The sequence below is a fragment of the Lepidothrix coronata genome, unplaced genomic scaffold, assembly GCF_001604755.1.
Source record: "Lepidothrix coronata isolate B3197 unplaced genomic scaffold, Lepidothrix_coronata-1.0 Scaffold153, whole genome shotgun sequence".
NCBI classification, from domain to species: Eukaryota; Metazoa; Chordata; class Aves; order Passeriformes; family Pipridae; genus Lepidothrix; species Lepidothrix coronata.
The window spans coordinates 1,037,330-1,060,209 of NW_016690333.1; positions in this window are offsets into that span (position 1 = coordinate 1,037,330).

Below are 22,880 nucleotides of genomic sequence, written 5' to 3' on the forward strand. Positions count from 1 at the left end.
CTTTGGTTTCCACTCACTGACTGTAAAATCCTCATAGGACTTGGGTACTGAAGGGTCTGCAATTCAGTTGAGCTGTCTGGGGGCCTAAGCAATCAAAATGTCCCATTTGCACCTTCTTCTTCACACACTGGGGTCCAGTATGTGTGAATGCCCTTGATAATATTCAGGGAGGTGGGCATAAGCATATTTTCTTTAAGAGGCAGATATCCATGGTCAGAATGGTGTTAAAATGTTTGTTCAGCCAGGGAAGACAGGCTCCCTAAATTGTCTTTGTTTCACAGCATAATGTATTATTTCAACTTTTAATGAAAACACATGGGTTAATGTTATTTAAAATGCATTTAGGATAAAGGCTGCATATGAAACAATGTCAAAAGAAAAAAAAATTAAAATCATCATAAACCCCAGCTTTCGCTAAATTTATTTAAGAAAAAAAGACTCAATATTTTCTGTTTGGAGGATTTTAATGAATAAATGTTATTCCTATTTATTATTTACAACTTTCAAAATTTAATGAATAGTCCTGGTGATAATTTCTTTATTTCTATATTTATAGAATTACAGAATTTCATACATACTGAACTGTGTTATTATCTACACATGTTCCGCCTTTCTGTAAATACAGAAATTTGGTGTTTGCCAGTAGAACTATTCATTACAATTTGAAAGTGGATAAATAATGAATAGTAATGCCATTTCTTCATTAAAATTCTACAAAAGGGAAATACATACTCGTTATTCCTTTCATGAATTCGGCCCATTGAAGGTTCATAAATAATTGTGCTTCACAATTGTGTCTAATTAGCAGTGAACTTAATCCAGTGCATCCAAAAGCCTGAAGCAAAGGGAGGGATTTTTTTTGTTGTTGTTTTATTTCTCACTCTTAGTGGCAACTGCCTGATTTTTGAATGCACCTTTGCTGATAAGGCAAAACGGTGCATCTTCAAAGATCAATGTTACACTTACTTTTTGTTTTGCCCCAAATTTCCCCTTTTAAGTACCAGATTCATAAACACTGTGCCCATCGAACTTGAGGTTAGCTCAACAGGAGATCAGCAATTAGCAATACAGTGGCTAATAAATGAATCTCAAAAAATACTTCTCTACATCTGAGTTCTCCTAGAGTGCTTTTGTTCCCTAACATGAGCTTCCCCGCAGAGCTGTGCTACTGTAGGCATGTCTTGCCATGAAAGAGTTACTCCTGGAGTGAGCTCAAGCTTCGGCATCTGCTGTGGAAACACCCTTAAGGAAGGGTTGTGCAAAAGGCACAAGGTTGAGTCTTCCCTGCCAGGGAGGACTGGTAGTGTTTCAGCACATGGACAGAATCACAGCTCTTTCTTTCCCTGCACTGGCTTCAAAGTCGATATACAAAATAAACTGATCACATTGTTAGCAAGTGTCTCCCAGCAATGTGCCCTGAAGAACTGTTAGAGAATGATTTATATTTAGCCGTCTCTCTTCTCTATATAAACTATTTTACTGTGGAGCTAGACATACTAAATGTCCCATATTCTTCAGCTCTCACTATCTCTAGTTTCTCTGATGCTTATCACATGCCTCACATTGAGATTCTTCGGCAGGCTTGATAAAAATCCTAAATATATTCGTTGTTTTCTTCTCCCCTAACTAGTCAGTCATCAGTAGTGCTGTTGGCTTTGTTCTTTGTACATTTTCAAAGGAGCTGAAGCCCATACTCCAAGTGATTTGATGTTATCTGAATCTTAAACCATCACCAGCTATGAAACATCTAAGTCTGTTATGAATAGTCGTTTAAACAACCAGTACTTCTTTATGAGACACCAGCAGGTTATTTGATTATATTACAGTCACATGTCTTGCAGTTGAACTTTACTGTTGCCAATGAAAAGCAGAGGAGAGGAAGAAGGAAAGGGAAATGAATCTTTGCTTTTCTTAGTGTCCTTTGTATCTCATACTACTCATACAGTGAGGACACCAGACAATGTCTTTATTGAATTTATGCCATCAAACTATTTAACACAAAACTTGATATATTTTTAACTGACCTTGTCTTAGAAAACAAAGACAGAACTCCAACAGTTTTCATAAGTGAAAGCCTCTAATATCACAGCGTCAATAAAATAAACATCTCTTTTGTTTTTCCTCCCTATCCTTTATAAAGACTAAAGGAAGATCTAAAGACAAATTCTTTGAGGGAAAAAATTTAACTAAAATAACACTGTAGTCTGGTCTTAGAATTATCTCAGCTCTTTCCAAATATAGAAAGTAGAAAAATAAATGCTGTTTTGTCATCATATTTCACCCCAGATAAATTCATATCCTCCAACAAACAAAACTATGAATTAAAATGATCTTTCAATACAACTGCTGGAGAAAGTTACCTAGGGAGGAGTTGGGGATTAGATATATGGACTGGATTTTTTTCCTAGTTCTGCCATCAGACATGTAGAATGACACTGGACAAGTTGGAGATTTTTTAGGTACCTGCTCTTCCAAAACAAAATCCATAGCCATGAGTTAAATCCTGATGACTTATAAAAAGCATCCAGAGAGCTAGGCACAGAGAATAATAAGTGAAAATCTGCCTAATATAACATAAATCTAAAAAACATACTCACCCTTGGGCATAATAAAATGGGCATAACAGTATTCTCCTACTCACCGAGTGCTCTCAGCATCCATTTCCAAATGCATAGGTTCGTAAAGACCACAGAAACAGTTTTGGAGACCCTCCTTTCTCATCACTCTCAACAGACCTGGACATTGCCTGTCCAGGCACAAGGTGTGGGTGGGGGCACAGGCCACAGAAAGTGCTGGCAGTTTATTGTTCTTGCAAGTTATTGTTTGAACTGAAAAAAGTCAGTACTTCTGTCTGTAAGAATGCAGGAATATGATCTTATGAACTAGTTGGGATGAGAAGCTTAGTGTTTCCCCATGACTTTTCCCTTGTTTCTCACACTGCTGTTTTTTCTAAATCTGGGAATTGTCTGGAGTACCTCAGAAAGCAGAATTCAGCAATACTGATACAAAGATGTTTGTCTTTCTGTCAGGCCTCTGAGCAAAAACGTTGACTAAATGCTTGGCGATGTCTAAATTCTCCGAGCAAGAATGTGTATGTCTTCCCTCACACGTCCTTTGTGCCCACAGGCATATACAGCAATACAGTGAGAGACCTGCAGAAGTGATTTCCCATTTGAGCACGCTGTGACCTGGATGCACATGGAGGTATATTGTTACAATTTCTGCAACCTAGGTGCAGAGGTTTGAAAATATGCCCCTAGTGACCAGTCATTAGTGAAACTGAAATGAGGACAGCTCCATGGAAGAGGCTTTCTGAATGCCTTGAAATATACTCAGCATATTTTAAATGGCTTTAATTCTACAGTACTTTTAATATAACCCTTTAAACATGAGGGAAGACAAAGGGAAGGTTAATTGGAATGGCTAATTAAACATAGTGAAGTTAAAGAACTGGAACACTGGGATTTTGTTTTGATATTTAGCAACATCTCATAACCCTAAGGACATTGATTTAGCCTAAGGTCTGGTATCTTTATAAATTGCAACATAGCCTGGAGACCCAAAGGAGATACAAAAGGGTTGAGTGCTTGTAACAACAGATTCCCAAAGGAGCCCTAATAACAATTATAACCAACATGATTATTTGCATTAGTTAAAAAATAAATCCATCTCTCAGGTTTTAGTCATTTTGTACTGATCAACTAGGATATGAAAACAGTGAAACAAAATTTGCAACTAAAGCACACCCAATCCTAGGATCCAGAGGACAGGAATTCACATCTCACAACTATCCCTGTAGATGTGGATCTGCAGCCACAAAATACATTTTGCCCTGGAAAATCCCATAGGAATTCAAAACATTCCCCGAATCTGCCAATGAATAATAAAAAAATAGTGATTTTCTAGACTTTTTTAGTGTTCTTCACAAGCGTTAGAATAACTTACAGCTAGGAAAATAAACATACTCAAGTCATAGCTGGCAGAGGGAAATACAAAAGAGGGGATTTCGTGTCCAAGCCTGTTCCTCACCATAGAAAGATGCCTGTGTCTTGTGCTCTGCCACGCCGATGTGTCAGAGACAAATCCAGAAGAGCAGAAACTGCCAAACAGCACTGAAATTAGAAAGAGTGGAGCATCACCAGCAAGATCCTAAACCTTACAGTTTTTCTGGGTTTGGCAACAGGATCTTCTCTGCACACTGTCTAGTACAGGAATGTGTGATGGAAACTGCCTGGCCAACGTCATAGAATCATAGAAGGTTAAGGGTTGGAAGGGACCTCAAAGATCATCTAGTCCCAAATCCCCCTGCCATGGGCAGGGACCTCCCACTAGACCAGGTTGCTCAAGGCCTTATTCAACCTGGCCTTGGACCAGGGTTGGAGCATCCACAACCTTCCTGGGAAACCTGGCAGTATGTCTCATATTATTACTGGAAGTGCAAACAAAAGCTGTTGAACCTCTGATGCCTTTTCTTGGTGAGCTCTCTCTCCATGAGGGCTGACCTTACTATGCAAAATAACCCCTTGCTTCCATGAAGGTGTCCAGATGGCCTTCAAGACACAGCTGCAGACTGCTGACTGCTAAGAACAAATCAATGGGGCTGTTTGGGTTTTTCTGCTATTTTTGTTTGTTTGTTTTGCTTAGAATTGTCTTCCACACACCTATTGCAGGGACGTGAGGAGCTGGATGCTTTCTTGAAGCATTTTCTTTTCTTAGCTCACTGAGAAGTTCCCACAACAGGGCACAGCTGACTCAGAGTTGTTTGCCTGCCCCATCCCTGATATCACCATTCAGCTGCTACAGTCTCGTAACGGTGCATGGATTACAATGTCTGCTGAAAAACATGATGCCTCAGCCTTAGCTCTGGTGCCTGGAGAATTAAGAGCACTCTTAAGGATTAAAGTGAGATCCCAGCCGTACTTGCATTACCTGCACGAGGAAGAATTAGGATCTATGCTACTATTAGTCACATGGCTGATGCAAAAGTGTATAATCTTTTTAGGAATGCTGACTTCTATTAATTTAAGGATACAAGGATCAGATTAGTAGAATATTAATGGCATAGATGCATAGAAGATTAATGAACTAGATGAGTGTGGTTTTAGTTTAGTAGCTGGACTGATGGAAAACAAGCAGAAATACAGCGTGCACATATAAAACCCCCAATAAACAAACCCCAAGCAATTACCTGCCACGTGCTACATCCTTGCCCCACAAACAGGATGTGTATATTTTGCCCAGACTCAGGAGTGATGAGTAGATTAGGGTTAATTGTTTGCACAGGACAGAAGGATCTAAAGAAATGAGGTAGTTTCTAAACTAACAAGGCAAGTGGTGGGTAAGGGCATATTTAAGTAAAATTTTATGAGGATGAGCAACCTTAAAGCCAGCAGGGTTGTGCCAAGTTCCTGTTATGACTGTCCACACAGCAGCTCTGTGGTGCCATCACACCACATCAGGGCTGTGCACCTGATGGCCAGTAGACCCAGGGACTCCTCCTGCCCATCAGTGTCACCATGTTCACCCAATACCTGATCCACACACTTCTCTTTTTGCTCCTCGTTCAAGGTGGACTTGAGGCATTCCTGGATTAACTTGTAATCCATTACAGGCTGCTGTCTTTCCAAAGGCCTTCACCCTCAGGAAGAAGCAGCCTGGGAGCAGGCAGGTAAATGCAATCTCCAACTGCAGGTTAAGCACATGCCTCAGATGTGTCTGTATCTCAGGGAATGCAATAATAGCTGCATACCTGGTTTTATCCTGCAAATGCTGGTGCTGAGCCCCTCCTAGTTGTCCTGTCAGCCAGTTCCACACCCTTCTCTCCCCCATGAGTCCCAGATGTGGCACTGCTGCTCATGGAGAACAGAAGGAAGTCCACGTGGGTTTTTGTGGTCTTGGAGAATATTTGGATTTGGGTCATATCTGTGAGGCTTGGCACCATCTCTCCAAAGAAGATTTGCTGTCAATCTACCTACATTTAGATACATAATTCCAATTTCATGAATATAGAGGCAACATTAAATGACCGTGTAAAGCTGCAATCCAGCTCTGAAACAATTTGCAGCAAAAGGTATTCAGGCACCAGATAAATCTACAAATCCACTGCTTTCATTAATACCTAGAGAATGCTCGAGAGCAGAAGAGGCCTTTATGCACTGTATGAAATATTTAACTGGAAACATATTGCCAATAATCAAATATTATGCTCGGAGAAACCTAAATGCAGTCTAAGAATTTGGAACTTACTGCTGAGATAGCAAATAGATTGTTCTTTGTTTCTAAAGGTCTTGCAAAGTTTTGTCATCACTTTTCAAAAATATCTGAGGGAAATGCGAATCCTTCCTGGAAAATCCAGCAGCAAAGGACCACTTCCCAGCTGTCTTTGTTGCCCATTTAGAAAAAAAGAAAATGGTTTCACAATGATTGCTTTCACTTTAATTCACCCCCCCTCAATTTCATCAGGAGGAAATTCTGCTCCTAAAAGGGTGGTGTAAACCCAGAACTACTCTGCTGACTTCACAGAGGTGTAAATGAGAACAGAACAGAAACAATTGCTTTTAAATGAATTAATCAGAGCAAGTTAAATAAAAAGTAGAAAATTCTGTCCCCATTTTATATTCAGGTCAGAATTTTGGGATTTGTTCTCCTCATTTGCCAGTGTTTCAGAACTAGGAAATAATATCTGAGAATTCTTTTTTCTTTCTTGACAAAGAGCGCTAGTCAAAAATTGGGAACCAGATGGCTGCTTATATATTTCTTTTTTTTTTTTATTTACTGCAATACTAAAGCCACCATAAAAAAGCAAAGTTGAACAGACAGAGCTAATAATATAATCATTCAAAACACCTGCAAACAGTGCAGATGGGCAATTTCTGTCTGCAAAATCATCAGTGAAAGACCGCCTTCCCATATGGGCAAATCTAGCTGCCTTAGAGCTTCCTAAGCTCTGTCCCTTACCTTAAGAAAACCTGCATTGAGCATATGCAGTCTTTTTATAGCAGAGCAGAAGTGTCTGTATCTGCCTGTTTATTTTAGTTAAATGTAACTTACAGCACTTATAGCCCTCTATCAGTGTATTGGATTTGCCCATTGTATGTCCCGAAAGGGCAGAAACCCTGAAGTAGTAAAGCAAACAGCTTTTATTCAGGCAGAACGTTTACAATTGTTAATGTATATTAATGAACCCCAAACACACAAGTTTTATTCCTTTCTACAAGCAGTTACAGGACCAAGGTTGCTGTTGCTGGGGTGTGTGAGCACATATGTCTATCTTATGTGTGTGCACGTGTTTAATATTGGGTTATGAAATTATTTTCCCCTCTCATTAAAAAATAAAACCTCCTTCTGGCATCCTTCCGGCATGTCGTCTCCAATGCTAGCATACATTGAGAGATGGGCAGGAATGAGACCTGGGGTGTTTTGGAGCTGATGCTGGTGCTGCCATTGATCACCAACCAGGATGGGCTGATTATGTGCTGCACAAGCCTTTTTGCTCCCCAGCTCCTCGTCAAGTGAAGTGTCAAACCCGCTTCAAGTCTGGCCATGGCTGAGCTCCCCAGTCTGATGGGAACCCAAACCTCTGTGACCCTGAGCTCCTCATTTCACCCATTTAGGTGAAATACTCACCTCTGATGTAGTGTTATTTTTGAGCAAGCATCATTAAGAAAACTCCCCACCCAAACTTCAGTGTTTTACATGAAAGTCTTAATCCGAAAATTTGATCCTCCTTTGGGATGCATATTGAAAAAAAAAAAAAAAGTGTAATTAAGCACTGTGGCAAGGATGTTCCAAGCCAAGCAAATCATTTGCACTACTACTTTATTCAATGAATTCACTCTCTGTTGTGTCTTTGCTCTCTACAACATATAAAGAAACCACAGACCTAACACTTTTTTTTTTTTTTTAAATACTAGCTGTGGACAAAAATAGAAGGCTTAACTACATTTTTACACTGCTGTTCCTGTTAGGTGTGGGCACCCACACCAACTGCTAAATAAAAAATGTTTCTTATTCCAGAATATATATAAATTCAGTTTGAAATTCCCTGTTGTTCCTTACAAATATTGCTTTTCACATATTTCTTCTGCCCAGAGCGATCTCAAAAGCAAGTCCAGCTGAAACACAAATGGTCAGGAAATCATAACATGATTACTGTGGGGTTTTTTTAACCTCCTAAAAACTCATCATAAATTGACTGCACTAGTGAGTGTCCACAGCCAGGACATGGTGGAGGGGGGTGAATGCAGCTCTCACCGAGGCACTGACCTTCTCCAGGCGTTTTCTGCATTCAGGGTCCACGCATGAGGTCTCTCTGGAAAGAAGCTCATTGCTGTGACAGGGCCTTAAATTTCATTTTCTTCAAATATGTGCACAACTTTGAAATTTGCTTTGTATAAATACTTTCTGGCAGTGAAATGCAACTTCTCAAATAGCCAGTGAAGGAACGCAAAAGGAGCAGAAACCAGGCCACAAGGAATGCAAACATTCACAGAAAATATTGTACATTATGTACCTAGTTCTGGTGAACATCATCATCAGGCCATTTCACCGGGGTGCACAGCCTTAGCTGCTCACATTGGTGTTTTAACACAACTATTATAAAGGTAATATGTCATAGGAAGGGAAGTAGGGGGGAATCCAGCTAAAGAGAGTCTTAGTATCTGCATTATATATGAATATAATCCTGCAGAAAAGCCAAATCTGCTCTCCTAGCAAGAGCTTGGGAGAGTACAGTTTTTACAATGCCAGCTCATGTAGGAGGAAAAGGAAAGATGTAAAGCCTTTGCCAGGGCTTCCTATAGCGCAGTAGCTCCATTATTATTATTAAGTATCTTCCTTTCAAAGTTTCCTGGATTTCCTAAATGTAACAATAATTTTAATAATTACAAACCCGAGAATACTACTTCTATGACCAACTGTGTTCCCTGTTTTCCTCCAAGCTAAAGCTCTGCTTTCATGTAATACATAAAAGAGCAATATTGCTCTGATGAACTAAGACACATGAAATATCTAATTAACATTAAAATATTGTCTCTTGTCATTAGCTTCATTTGCACTTTAAGTGTCAGTTCTTGAGAGAGAGGTTCAGAAGCAATGACCTGGCCCTTGAATGAAAAAAAAAAAAAGGCAAGGCAGAAAAGAGGAAAAAAATATACTGTAGTTACATACAAGCAGAGCTGCTTTCCTTGGTATCCAGGCTCAAAAAAGGGCTCTCCATAAATAAGAGAAACTCTTTTCTCTCTTCTTCTTTTTGTTTCCTGACTAATTGACCTCCTCCAAAGTGCTACCGAGGAATGACTTTTGGCCACAAGAGGGGGCAGGGGCTGATGGGGTGACAACCATCCCATCCCTTTCCCTGTGCACCCACTTGCCCAGCACTGGCCCGTGTGGCCCAGCCAGCCCTGCCAGGGCTTTGCTGCTCTGGCTGAGACCTGGCCCTGAGCCCTGCACTCACCCCTCTGGAAGTGCCCTAGCCAAGCCACTGGCTGAGTGGCACCTTTGAGGGGAAGACATCCTGGGAAGCTGCCCTTGGGTCACAAAAACCAAACCCTCCCCTTGGCAAACAAGCCAGCTTGATGACTCTAATTTATTTATTCAAACAGATAACCTTTTGTGATCATCCTGATGGGAGCAGGAAGGCAAAGGAAGATCATTACTTTCATTTTAAACTGACCAGTTTGTTAATCAGGTTTTGATTATTTATGTTGCTAGGAGGTTTGTGCCAAATGAGAACTGTGTTTATTTATTTATTTATTTGCTTGTTTGTGTGTTTGTTTTGTACCTGGCACCGAAACATGCCAGATCCCTTCACAGCATTCCTTCATTGCAACATCAGGACACAAGCCTCTCAAAACAGCATGGAAGTGGATGTGGACAGTTTCCAGCCTGACAACTCGAGGTCAGGTGGAGCTGCACGTTCAGGGCTGGATTTTTTGGCTTTCCTGGACTGTGAGAAGTTTGTCTCATTAGAGGGGAGGCTTAGCTGAGATACTTGGAGCTGAGATACTTGGAGCAGACGCTTGCCTCCAGCCACCAGCAATTAACGTGTACTCAGACAGGGGGGTTTATCTCTGGTCCGTGTCTGGTAACAACTTTTTAAATTAAAATCTCAGGGGTCTTGGGCAAGCAGGGAATTTTTACTGTGAATAGAAGGATTAATATAATTTCTACAATACAACACCAACACCATAAACAAAATAAACTTTCCTTCTGTCATCTCCTTAGAAAGACCTGCTAATTCTTTTGGACTGTGATTACTTTTCTTTTTGTTCTCAGGTTGGTTTGTGCAATCTATGAATAGCTCTTCAAATTACTCCTATTTTTGGTCTTCCCCGTTCTTGGGAAGGCAGGAGTTCTGAGAAGAAACACTGCCCTGTCCCCATTTCCTTAACCAAGGAGAATTCCCATCTGCTGCTCATCCTTAGGGCCAGGGTAAGCTGCCTTCAGGGGTGTGCAGCCCCCTGCACCTGCCAAGTACTGCCACCCTTTCCTTCCCAAAGCTGGAGGAGAGCTGTCACTGCTGCTGCTGAGGGCAAGGGAGAGCAGGAGAAAATCTGCACATCATCTCTTACTATAATTTGTAATTTCTGTGTGCTCTCCCTTTTGCCTGGACACCACGATTAAATGCCAAAACATGTAAAACTAATTGTATCAAGGTAATTCCCTTAGTCAGCACACCTCTTGGTTGCGTTGCTGTTATTCCTTGCCATTTGTAGGTCAGGATCTAATGGATGAGCTTCACCGGCCTGCATATTTCTTTTTGGAGTTCATTAAAGCCTGAAGCAATTGCACCTTAACATTTCCATGCAATTGCAAATTTGACCTCTGGCAACAGGCCTTGCGAATCGATTCATTTCCAAACCGGTTATGATTTGTCGTCACTGAAAAGTTTTGGCCGGGGGGAGCTCCCACCTCCGAGCCAGCCAGGAGAGACAACTCCAGAGCAGGGCTCTGCCTGAGCCACAAGGACAAATGGAAACCAGGAGACAGTTCTGACACTTATTAAAAACAGTTAATTATTTAAGAGACATCAAGTTTTTCGCATGTTAAAAACTGATGGCAAAACAACCACACACACCCTATGTTTGGTTAACACCTAAAATTTGACTTTCACCCTCTGGTACCAAAGCAAAGAAATTCACAGTTAAAGCTACATGTCTGGGCAATACTCTGTGCTTAACTCACACTGTTTTTACAAAGGGTCTGTGCACAATTTTAAGTGCCATATGTCCAGGGTAAGGAAGAAAAATAACAACAAAAATATAAATATCTACTACTTTTTTTTTTTTTTACAGGGATTTAAATCTTGCTGAACATAATATAGAGTAATGACTCCGTCTGATTATAGGTTTTCATTTTCCCTGGTGGTTCAGTTAATGCTCTTTTAAACTATTATAACATGAGTTAAAGGTTGTTGAGCTTTGTTTCTTTTTTTTTTTTAATCTGTTGAAATATATTAAATTTGTGGAACACAGACTCCTAAATCAATGATGATGGCATATCTAAGGTGCAAGTTGGATATTTAAGGGATTTCTTTGGTTACAAATAATTAAAATTAGGCATTTTTACATTTTTTTTTAAACTGAAAAGTCCACTTCTCTTGAAGTCCTGATTGCAAGTCTATAAGTGCAAACATCTAAGCTGAACAGGAAATTGCATTTATTTTTGGGTATAGCATAGCTGAAAATCTGCCTCAATCACAGAATAGAAGCAGACTGAGAACAACTGCAAGAGCAGATCATGAGTTTGGAAAGACTCTTGATCTTAAAAGTCTATGTTATTACTGCTCCAAATATGTGAAGATTCAGCTCTCTGCCACAGGGATTTTGCTACGCTTTTGTGTGAAGGACCAAAGGTGTCTTTAATACAAGATCACATTCCTTGTGTAGGAAGGTGCTTACAGAAGGTGGTCATCTCAGGTAACTTCAGCCAGCACAGCACCAGAGAGCTTTCCAAAATACAGATATATCCTGATCAAGATGTTATTATTTAAAACCAATGCTTTAGCACCCTTCAGAAAGCAGCCAGCTGCATATGCACCATTCACCCTTCTGCCAAAGTCCTCCAAGAAGTAATTTACTCCTCACTGTTCAAAATAATCAATGACAGTATATTACTACCTTCCTCCACATGTATTTCTCAGTGCTGCCCTGCCTTCAGTTTCTCAGGCCTCAAAGCGTAATCCCACAAACAGCTTCCAAAAATCTGAAATGTGTTCAGCAACAGCAGATAAAAAATTAATAAATTCATATACCTATTTCTAAAACATTCACTATGTCTGCATTTTACTGACCAAACAAGCTTCCCAAATGAAGTTTTTGCCCTTTTTATGTTTGTTCCAGGAGAATAAATCAAGTTTCACATGACTGAGTAAAATAATTCATCAAGAGAAACTTCCTTTAATGTGCGGCCATGACAGCATTACAATTATTTGAAAATGATAAAGGCGAGCCTTGGTCCATGTCTGTGAAACCACAGAGAGATCTGTCCTCCCTGATCCACAGGAAAATTATCAGCACTGTGGCTTTTGTTAAGTCTTTTCATGCAAGATGTCATTTTTCAGGAATGTACAGTAGTTATCTTGTAGTGAATGCAAACAAAGTTATGAAGTCTACAAATTAAAGTAAAGATGAATATCCTGTTCTCTGGCTAATGTAATGTACAACATTCTACATCTCCATATCAAAATTTCATCTATTTTAATATAAAATAATTATACCAGATAGGATTTCCATCTCAGGCTGTGACAAATGTCTTATTGCTACACAAGGCAGCACCTCCGGTGGTTCCCACCACCATTCAATGGGCGAGAGGAAATGAACCCTGCAAGCTGCTGGGGCCTGGGCCATTCAGATTCTGTCCTTTCAGATTAGTGCATGGTAGCTCTTAGGTGCAAAAACATGGCATAGAGGAGGTGGTTTCAACTGTTCCAGCCTGGTTGGTTTTCCTTCTCCTGCTGCCCCCACGTGCACTATTATTTTGTGATAGTCCTGAATGGGGACCTGCTGAGGAGAGATTTGCTCCTTATTCAGAGGGCAAAGAGAAACTCCTCTGCAGACTGCACTGTCAGCTGGGCCTCCCTCCTCCCAAAGCCTCTGGGTTTGCCATGAATCATTGGCATGGAATGAAGGCAAGACTCCTCATGCAATTAAACCTGTAGCTGCCCCAGCACAAAGGAAGCGTTGCCCTCTCTGTGAACATGTTGTGCTGCCGCTTCTGGGAGCTCCTGGCTGTGGACCAGCAGAGATTTGGGTGCATACACGGAGCATGATGCAGTGCCATGAAATCCTGGCACTGCCTCCCTGAAGCCCTGGAAGCAGCACAGCAATCTCAGCAGGGCAATCCACTTTGGCTGGCTTCCTGGATGCTGCACTGACGCTGCAGATACTGCTGTGCCTCACTTGCAGATCCTGCTTGTTCAGAGCCATCCTGGGATCCTCACCCAATCCTGTCAGGGGTTGTAGAGGTGTGTTTTGCACAAACAAAATCACTGTATTTTGCAAACTGTCATTTTTGGACATTTCATGGCAAGAAAACTCGATTTTGCAATAACACTTATGATGTCAGGTAGACACCAGAATCCAAATTCCTATTGTCATTACTACCCTTTTTGATTTACTGTGTATCCCTTGGTCAGTGACTTAAGGAACTTCCCCCATGTCCAACGGAGTTGATGCCAGCCAGCTCCAAGAGGGACTCACTGGTGGCCAAGGCTGAGCCCATCAGCAATGGTGATAGTGCAACAGCAGCTGCAGCTGGAGAGAGGAGTGAGAACATGTGAGAGAAACAGCTCTGCAGACAGCAAGTCAGGGAGGAAGGAAGGGGAATAGGTGCTCTGGGTGCTGCAGCCCATGGGGAGGCAGCTGCGCCCCCGCAGCCCACAGAGATCCATGGTGGAGTAGAGATCCACCTGCAGCCCATGGAGGACCCCACTGGAGCAGGTGGATGCCCAAGGGAGGCTGTGACCCTGTGGGAAGACCGTGCTGGAGCAGGTTCCTGGCAGGACCTGTGCCCCATGGAGAGGTCTGTTGGCTGGACTTGTGACAGCAGCCTGTTCCTGAAGGACTGCACGTTATGGGAGGGGACCCATGCTGGAGCAGGAAGAGTGTGAAGATTCCTCCCCCTGAGGAGGAAGGAGCAGCAGAGACAACGTTTGATGAACTGACCACAGCCACCACAGCCTCCATTCCCTGTCCCCTTGGGCTGCTGTGGAGGAAGAGATACAGAAAACTGGGAGTAAAGTTAAGCTGGGAAGAAGGGAGGGGTGGAGGAAGGTCTTTATTTCTCATAATCCTACTCTGATTTGATTGGTAATAAATCAATTTATTTTTTCCAAGTTGAGTCTGTTTTGCAGCTGAGGGTAATGGGTGAGTGATCTCTCCTTATCTTGAATCATAAGACTTGCTTTATATTTTCCCTTCCCTGTCCAGCTGAGGAGGGCAGTGATAGACTGGCTTTGGTGGGCACCTGGTGTCCTCCCCAGGGTCAACCCACCACAGACTTGTAAAATGGATATATCTGTTATCACTTACATCAAAGGCAACATGTGGGGCAGCAGAGGGATTTAGAGACACTTAATAACTGTACAGTGGTGACAATACAGGAATGGTGCTACGAAAGAAAAAAGTATTACTTTGGCAGGTGAATAATTTGTGCCCCAAAGCCATTGAGAGCAGGAAGTGACCTCTTGTGTCAGCTTAGCTATCTCTGTTCACTGGGCTCTAAACACCATGCGAATAAATAAACAAATGACAGGTAGAGCATTTTTAAATTTCACAAATTTCTGCCTCACTTTCCCATGGGCGTGAATTGAGCAGTTTAATCACAACTTGAGCAAAGGTAATACCCCCTTTCACCAGCACTACCCAGTTAGCTCTAATGACAGCATTTTGAGACTATGTGCAGAGAAGCAACTCATTCATCTTCAATCATTATTTTGAGTACCTCTAGTGCATTTTCTCTCATTCTCTTCCTCTTCAGTATGAACCCTCAAGTGCTCAGTGCTGGAAGTGCTCTTTCCAAAGCAGCACAAATGCCATGCAATCTGCAGGATGTGGCTGTGACATTGGTCCCCCAAGAGAAAGCACCAACTCATGAAGAGAAGTCAAGTCAATGCTCCTGTCTCTGAAGGAAATAACTAACTCACTGTCATGTCACTAGCAAAATCTGAAGGGATTGAGATTTAAGAAGTGGATTTCTGAGTACCCTGCTTTCCCAGAACACAGTATTTCTGTCTTTCTTTTTTATTAACAGCAACTAAATGAACCTCAAAAATTATCCAGACTGAATGACAACAAAACAAACTAAAATTAGTAACAGCATACTCATTGCCTAGGGCAGCACCGAACTGATGGCTGATGTGATGGTGACAGACAAATCCTTATTCCCATTCTAAATTCTGTCTACTAAATAAATAAGTAATGCCATCAATAGCATTTCCAGCAATTGCATTCACCTCCTGCAACTTTTACACTATTATTGTATTGCTTGACTAACTCTACGGCATAGTTGGGTACCTGGGCTGACTCAGAAGTAGCACTGCAGCCAATAAACTCATGACAAGAGAGATTGGATCAGTTAGTGTGAAGTATTTGATGGATAATATCTTATATTAATCCTTAGTAGCAAGCCAGTACTTGTCGTGTCTTTTATTCTTCATCCTTTTGCAGTGTGGAAATACTTTCTGGATATTCCTCCTGTATCTCCTTGTTTCTCTCCCATTTTTATCACATCAGCCCTGATAACAAAAAGAAAAAATATGTATCTGAATAGCAACCTATCTCTACAATAAGACAAGCAACAAACAATGTAACAGGTCACATCAGAAACAGCTAGAAGGAGAAAAAATACGTCTGGATCTAGGCAAAGTTACCTGAACCTTTCAAACTTTTTAGGCAGAGAAGCTGAGTTGTCTTTTTTTTGATATCTTTGGAATTCTCAGTGACTGAAGCCTTGTTTTTTATTTGTGTTTATTAGAAAACCCTTTTATAAGAGCAGGGTTCAATCAGAAGTGTTTGTACACAATATGCTTCTTCCAGTAACATGAAAAATGCCACTTGCCACCCGACAAGTGCTGCAGAGGGGCTTCAATACCACTTCTGAATCATCCCCTATTGTCCCAGAATAAAAGCCACTATGTGTTACGTGACTTGATGCTAGTACTTCATATTTTTAGCAACTTTTTCAGTACTATCCATTTAACTTCCCCTCTTACACCTCTGTTTTTCTCTGGTTTCAGGCTCGCCAGTACCAGCATTGTTCATCCCGGGAATTGCTCACCGAGTAGCAGGAGAGCTGAGATCCAGTCTCACAGCTTAGCTGTGCTCCCTCTTGTTCAACATCCATCAGGATGCAGTGTTGGGATCTATCCCCTCTAAGACTCCCCTCACATAATTAGGCTGCAGCACAGTCCCCCTGGGGCATTTGATGAGTACAGTCTCCCTCTCTGAGCTCCCTTCTACAGTTGCTACTTCCTGGAGAGGTTTTCTGAAACCCCACAGCTGGGGTTTAAGGCTCTAAGGTATTGCAGAACTTCTTTTCCCAGACATTGAGCTTGGCACACTATCTGTGAAAAAAAAAGTCAAAATTAATACATTCAAATCTTACAGAAAGTGATTTAAGTCCTGCACATGCTTTGTAGCACGCTCAGAAATAACATTTCCATGTAGATATGGAAATTCCTCATAAAATCCCCTTATGTTTGGACAGAGCAGCGCTCTCTGTGATGGAAATGCCCAGAGCTCTCACCTTCTAGAGTTTGACTGTCCTGTGAGACTCAACAAATGATCACTGTGTTCTTTGTATTGCAACTTGGCATTGTTTTCTTTTTCTTTGTCCAGAGCCGCCTTCCAGTGCAGCCATACAAGGTTGTATGGTAGATATACCTGTGATGTATGTTCACAACATCTACTACATCAGAAAGAACTCATCAGCTGTACATAAACAGCTATATTCCCCAGGCTATCAGGATTTTCAGAAAAGGCTAACAAGTTCCAAGGCCTTCAACTCCTGGTGCTTCAGCTAGGATTATTGAAAGCAAACTGGCTGGTGTCCAGAACTTCCTGAGCGTACAAGGTTTTGCAGCTTTGCAAAATCAGTCTACAGCATAAAAAAACCTTCACTGATTGTGAGATCACACCAGGCTGTAAGTAGGCTGCACGGTATTTGAGAATTTAGCAGCTGTATTAGCCTCACCATAAAAACTTGAAAGTCTTCATCTAGACACACTGTTAGCAGAGTTATAAAGATGAAACACCCTTTCACAGTGGATAGAAATGTTTGGTTTGTGTCACAAAAGTCCTCAGTTAGAGTCCAAGCTGGTGTTAAAGACAGATACAGATATAGATACACACACACACACACACCCTCTCCCACTCCTTTTTTGCATCGGTTTGCACAAGTGTTTTGGATCACCTGTTTTGCAATAATCCTAAAGGAAATCCACGAGGGCCACACAATTGATAATAATGAAATAGAAAAACCACAAAAACATACACCTTCTGAGAGGTAAGAGAGAGAGAGGAGAGCCAATAGGTAATTCACCAAATCAGTTTATTTTAAGATTATGTGAAAACTCCACTTAAAAGCTGTGCTGTAGAAGACATTTCAACTGCACTTACTTGCACCCTGAACTTGGAGATAAAGGAATACTTCCAGATACAGAGTTCAGTTCCCAGTTGCACACAGAGACGATGCTTTCTGGTTTTAGTAGTATCTTCATTACATTCTTGTTCAGCATGAGCTTATCTGTTTATATGTACTTGTTTGGTCCTGGAAAAATAAGTTTTGGGTTTTGTTTGTTTAATTTAAAGGGAAATTAAAGGGCTTTACAAACAATGAAATCAACTAAAATGAGATTAAGGTGGAGACCAATTAGAAATTATTCTACCAAAAGACACAAAAAGATGCCTCTATGTTTCATTTAAGAATACTACTTTTTCCAGACAATGAAGTATTAAATAACACAGATTTTGTAAACCTTCATGCTACTAAACTTTTTAATGCTACGAAGTCAAATCGATAGAGAGCTTTTACTTTCTCTTCACTCCATTCTACAAACATAGCCAGATGGATTAAGGTGAAGGAATAAAAACATGCCGTGAGGATGTCATTACTGTGACTCATACCTGAGTTACCCCAAAAATGAAGAGTTTGGAGTTGTCCTTGGAGCACTGTCTTGGACCTTCCCCAGGAATAGATCTGGTGGAAGAAAGTCACAAGTGAGAAGTACCAAAAGTTGATGTGGCATTGGGATGAGAAATGGACTATTGCTTCTCCATGCATGGTCCTTGCTCGTAGGCCCCAGGGGTTGCAGGGGTGTTTGCAACCCCATGCGGGTTTCCTCTCTGACCAGAAAACCTGTGATAACACTCACGGGACTTTTTTTCTTTTCCTAGTAGAAGAAATTGATTGAACCCACCCCTTTTCTCATTCCACTTTTGGAAAGGGAAAGAAACACTGAACTTTTCTAGCTCTTATACCACTGCTGACAAATGGCAATCAGGGAGTTTTACCCACAGTAACTAGAAGGGTGATGAGGCACGAGTGGCCACTTGTGCATATCAGTAGTTTTGAGATAGCCTAATCAATGTTTATTTGCTTTGATTCTCCCTAGTAATGAGCAGAGGTTACATGGGTAGACCAATGAAACAATTAAATATGTATTTAGGCATAGAATTTTGAAGATTCGTGACTTTATACTGGCCAACAGCAGAAATGAACTACAATTATTTTGATATTTGGGGTGGTTGCATTGGTAACGACAATATTTAAGGTGAACTTCAAAAGATGGCTTTGTCTTTCTTGTCTTTGTGTTATATTTCATTATAATGTATGATTACTTCTCCATAGCAGATCTCTTAGAAGGGAGCAAGAGCTATTGTCAGATTAACTAGAGCCATATGTATGTGACACAAATCTGTATTATGGAGGGAGTCATGTACATGGGAGGGTGGATGGATGCCCCAAAGAAGAAACAGAGTGAGAAAATAGCTGCTGAGCTGGAAATCCAGGAATCTTTTTACCAGCTGAAGTATTACAGTGTTTGATAACAGAGAATGTGAGTTTGCATTTGGGCAGAGGCAGGCTCAGTGTCATGCTTTTGGGCCTGGATCATGCAGAGTGATGCAACAGTCCACAGCAATAGACCAGTCCGTGGCAGTTTTAATCTGTAGGTTTTCACATGCTGTCAGGAAAGCTTGTGCCTTGTACAGACTGTGTGTCAGGGCCACACATCTCAGAGGGCTCTGATGGGAAATTGAGCATGACCAATGTGCCACTGGACAAAAATGGTGCCCAGGACAGCTGCAGTGCACATCTCAGGACCCTCCTTTTGGGGCAGAGTACTTACAATGAAACTCCGTGGACAGGCTTGCCCTGAGAACTGCTCAGCCTCCAAGGCACGTCCTGGGTGCAAGCACTGCTCCTTGTCAGGGATCTGGCCCTGTCTAAACCAGGCTAATTATTAAGTCGTCTTCTTCCCATTAACTTGTGAGGAAAATTACCCTTCTGAGTTTGAATGACAGAACAGCATTAAGAGTATGCACCTTCTTTTTTTTTCTTAAATCAACCAAACAGAAAATTCACAATGAGGATGATCTTGTAATTACACACACGTCAGAACAGAGAGCATGATAGTTTGCTCAGATTTCTTTGAACGTTTCTTTAGAAGAATTTGGGAGGAAAGAGGGAGGGAAATGTTCATTGTAAATCAACTTTGGCACGAAACTTTTGTAAAAAGGTGCCCAACATGCATTACATTCTTTGTTCTGTGTTTTTCCTACACATAAAGCCTTGACAACCTGCTATTCTATGATTGATGCACTTATTTCTTCTAAAGTATCACTAACCAAGCATATCATTTTTATACAGTAAGTGTATATTCAATTTCCTACATTTTGACTGCTAAACAGGCTCAGTGGTAAAACAAATATATACTGCCGCAGTGCACTGTTCAGGGGGACCAATGGAAAACCTTGGAATACTTTTCATTCCTGTTCCCTTTGCTTTTAGTGGCAATGAAATCACAGCAGGGGCACATGCTAACTATCCACATTTTTATAAAAGTTGTATTGTCATTGGGTGAAGTCTCCAACTACTGCAGACTTTGTACAATGTTAATGGGAATATTATGATTCATATATTCTTGCACAATAAGGCAGAATGACATATCAGGTTTGCAGGCTCTCCTGACAAGGTATGAGGTATTTATCTGGGTTTGTATACCACAGGCTTATCAGCCGAGTATCTGAACGACTATTGACATCATTATCATTCATGTATTCATAAAATGTGTAGGGGTCTCCCAGTTACATTCTACGAAGTATAGAGTTGCTCCTTCTTAGTGGAAAAGCAAATATAAACTGAAGAAAAAGAATTCAAACTCCTGCAGGCTTAGTATTGGATCCCTGGCACTCCCGGACCGGGCGGGAGGATAATGGATCTATGAGAAGTCATGTATGTTTATGATGTACGAGGCATTTCAGCTGACATTGAATCAGGTCAGTGGGTCCATTGGACAGGATGCAATGTCAATGGAACTGTTATGTATTATTGATGTCAGTCACAGAATAGATAAAAACATTAGCAAAATAGCTTCCATTGCCATTTCATTTTTTTCCCCTCAAATGACAAAAGGCACCAGCCCTTATTAAACACAAGAGGCCTCCAGTGTTTCTGATTCTCAAACAGTTTTGACTTGGAGCAAATCTAGAAAATGTGAATCTACTGACAAAACAATGTTTTTACTTAAAAAGAAAGGTTTAACTTCTTTTACTTACAGTTTGATTTGCAGAGTAAGTTTTGCCTGCAAAAGAGAATGCTCACTGTAGGTCCACTTCTGCAAATTGTTAGGCATATGAGTCTTTTATTCTCTACGTTTTTGCTTATCTCTGACCATTTTTCAGTAACAATATATCACTATACCAATGGATTTATAGAACTAATTCTTATTTACATTTAAAGCAACTTAAAACTGCCTGGTCTGTGACACTAAAGCACATATTAGCACTTTTTCACATTGCCAAAAATGTGAAAAGACTGTCATGCAAATCACACCCAACGGACTACGCATATACTTACAGTAAGAGGACGTGTAAAAATTAACTTTAAAGCTTTCAGCATGGATTATACCTATTTTACCTAACCTTCAGCATCTCATGTTTGCATTGTTCCCTAGACATGCAAACCACTTGGGCTGCTACCACTGACCCCTTCTTAAGTTAGAATCCTCAAACCCCACTAAAATCTGAGCTGCATGTGAAACGCCATGTTAAAAATAGCTCTGTATGAATAAATATTTATAGGGTTTAACACCTTATGAGGAGGGAAATAAGTGCTGTGGGGCATGCCACACAAAGACTACATAGAGTTTCTTTGCATTCCGGATCCTGCCGATCCCTTTAGTGACATTTTAAAACTTTAAGCAAGTAAGTAACACCATAAATTTCAATAGGGCTGTGCCTGCACTTAAAATGTTTTGCAGGTTCAAATCACGAATCATACACGTGCATTTGCCAATGAGCTCCATAGAGGGATAGGGAAAAATGTCTTTACCTAATTTACATACTCAAAGCTGCTTTGTGTGTATACCTTTGGCAGGGTCACCTGCAAAGACTTACATCTTTGCTCCTGCACCCATGGAAGAGAGTTTTGTTCAGAGCAAAACTTAGGAGAATATAAAATTTAATTTTAGTAAAGATTATGTTCTTAAACAAATATGATAAAGGAAATGAACTCAGACAATGATGTGTCTCTTTGTTATTCCTTTCTAATGAAGGGTTCGTTTGATCCTTCACTGTGGTATAGATTTGTCCTATTGTTTGATTTCACCATGACATTCAGAACACCCTGTGCCAATTGGAACTTGTGCGTACAAAAAACCAACCAGAAACTCCAATGTTAGACACCGTCAGTAACGTCATTGGCCTCACCTCCGAAGCTGCAGGAGTTTGCAGTCTTAATGATACAACCTGATTGTTGCTTTGTTGATTTTCACAATAATACTTTTTAAAAAATATTTTTCTTGGTCCCATTCCTGCAATTTAACTTTGCTTCCCAGTGCTTTGTTTTGAACTAGGAATGCTTATAGGGTCATTAAATCTATAACTTGTGTACTGAAAGTGTTGGCAAAGATAGGCTACCACTATTTGTGTTATCTTCAGAAGTGAAAGCATAGTTATAATCTCTCTCTCCTCCCTCCCAAAGAGATATCACTAATTAGCGATTCTTTGATTCCACCATCTCTGAGTAGAGACTACTACAAGAAAGGTCATCAGGCCCCTGGCAGAAGTATTCAACCTCTTACATGTAAGTGGACTAGATTTTACAAAATATTGTGTCTTTTCTTTGAATAATTTATTTGAATGGTTGCTGTACCCATCTTGGGTACCCAAACTCTACAGTTTATTAAATCGGGTGTCAATTCCACAATTCTCTACTAGCTCAGAATCAGAAGTAAACATCAATCAATAATTCTTTGGATTCAGTGGGCATGTGGCAGTGCAATGTGCTTGCTCTGTTCCCGCAGTCAGAGCTTGATTGAAAGGATGCAACAATCACAGGGGTGGTTTTTGTTTTTGTCTCATCCTCCTAACAATGCAGAAGCTGAAAGAAACTACAATGGGTGATTCTTCTACATCACTTCAAGACTGCGTCCCAGGTGGGTAAGAAAATAACATTTGCCTCTGTCTGCCCTCTCCAGTGATTCCCCACATCCACAGCAGCCACAGACAGGCTGAGCTCATCCCTCAGGAGTCAGGCTCGTCCCTCTGGCCCCTGACTGGCAACACAGTGAATTTCACATGCACTGTCTTCAGGAACATACACCTCTATTTAACAGAGACTGCACACTGTTTGTTCCCTTTCCCAGGTCTTTCCTTCTC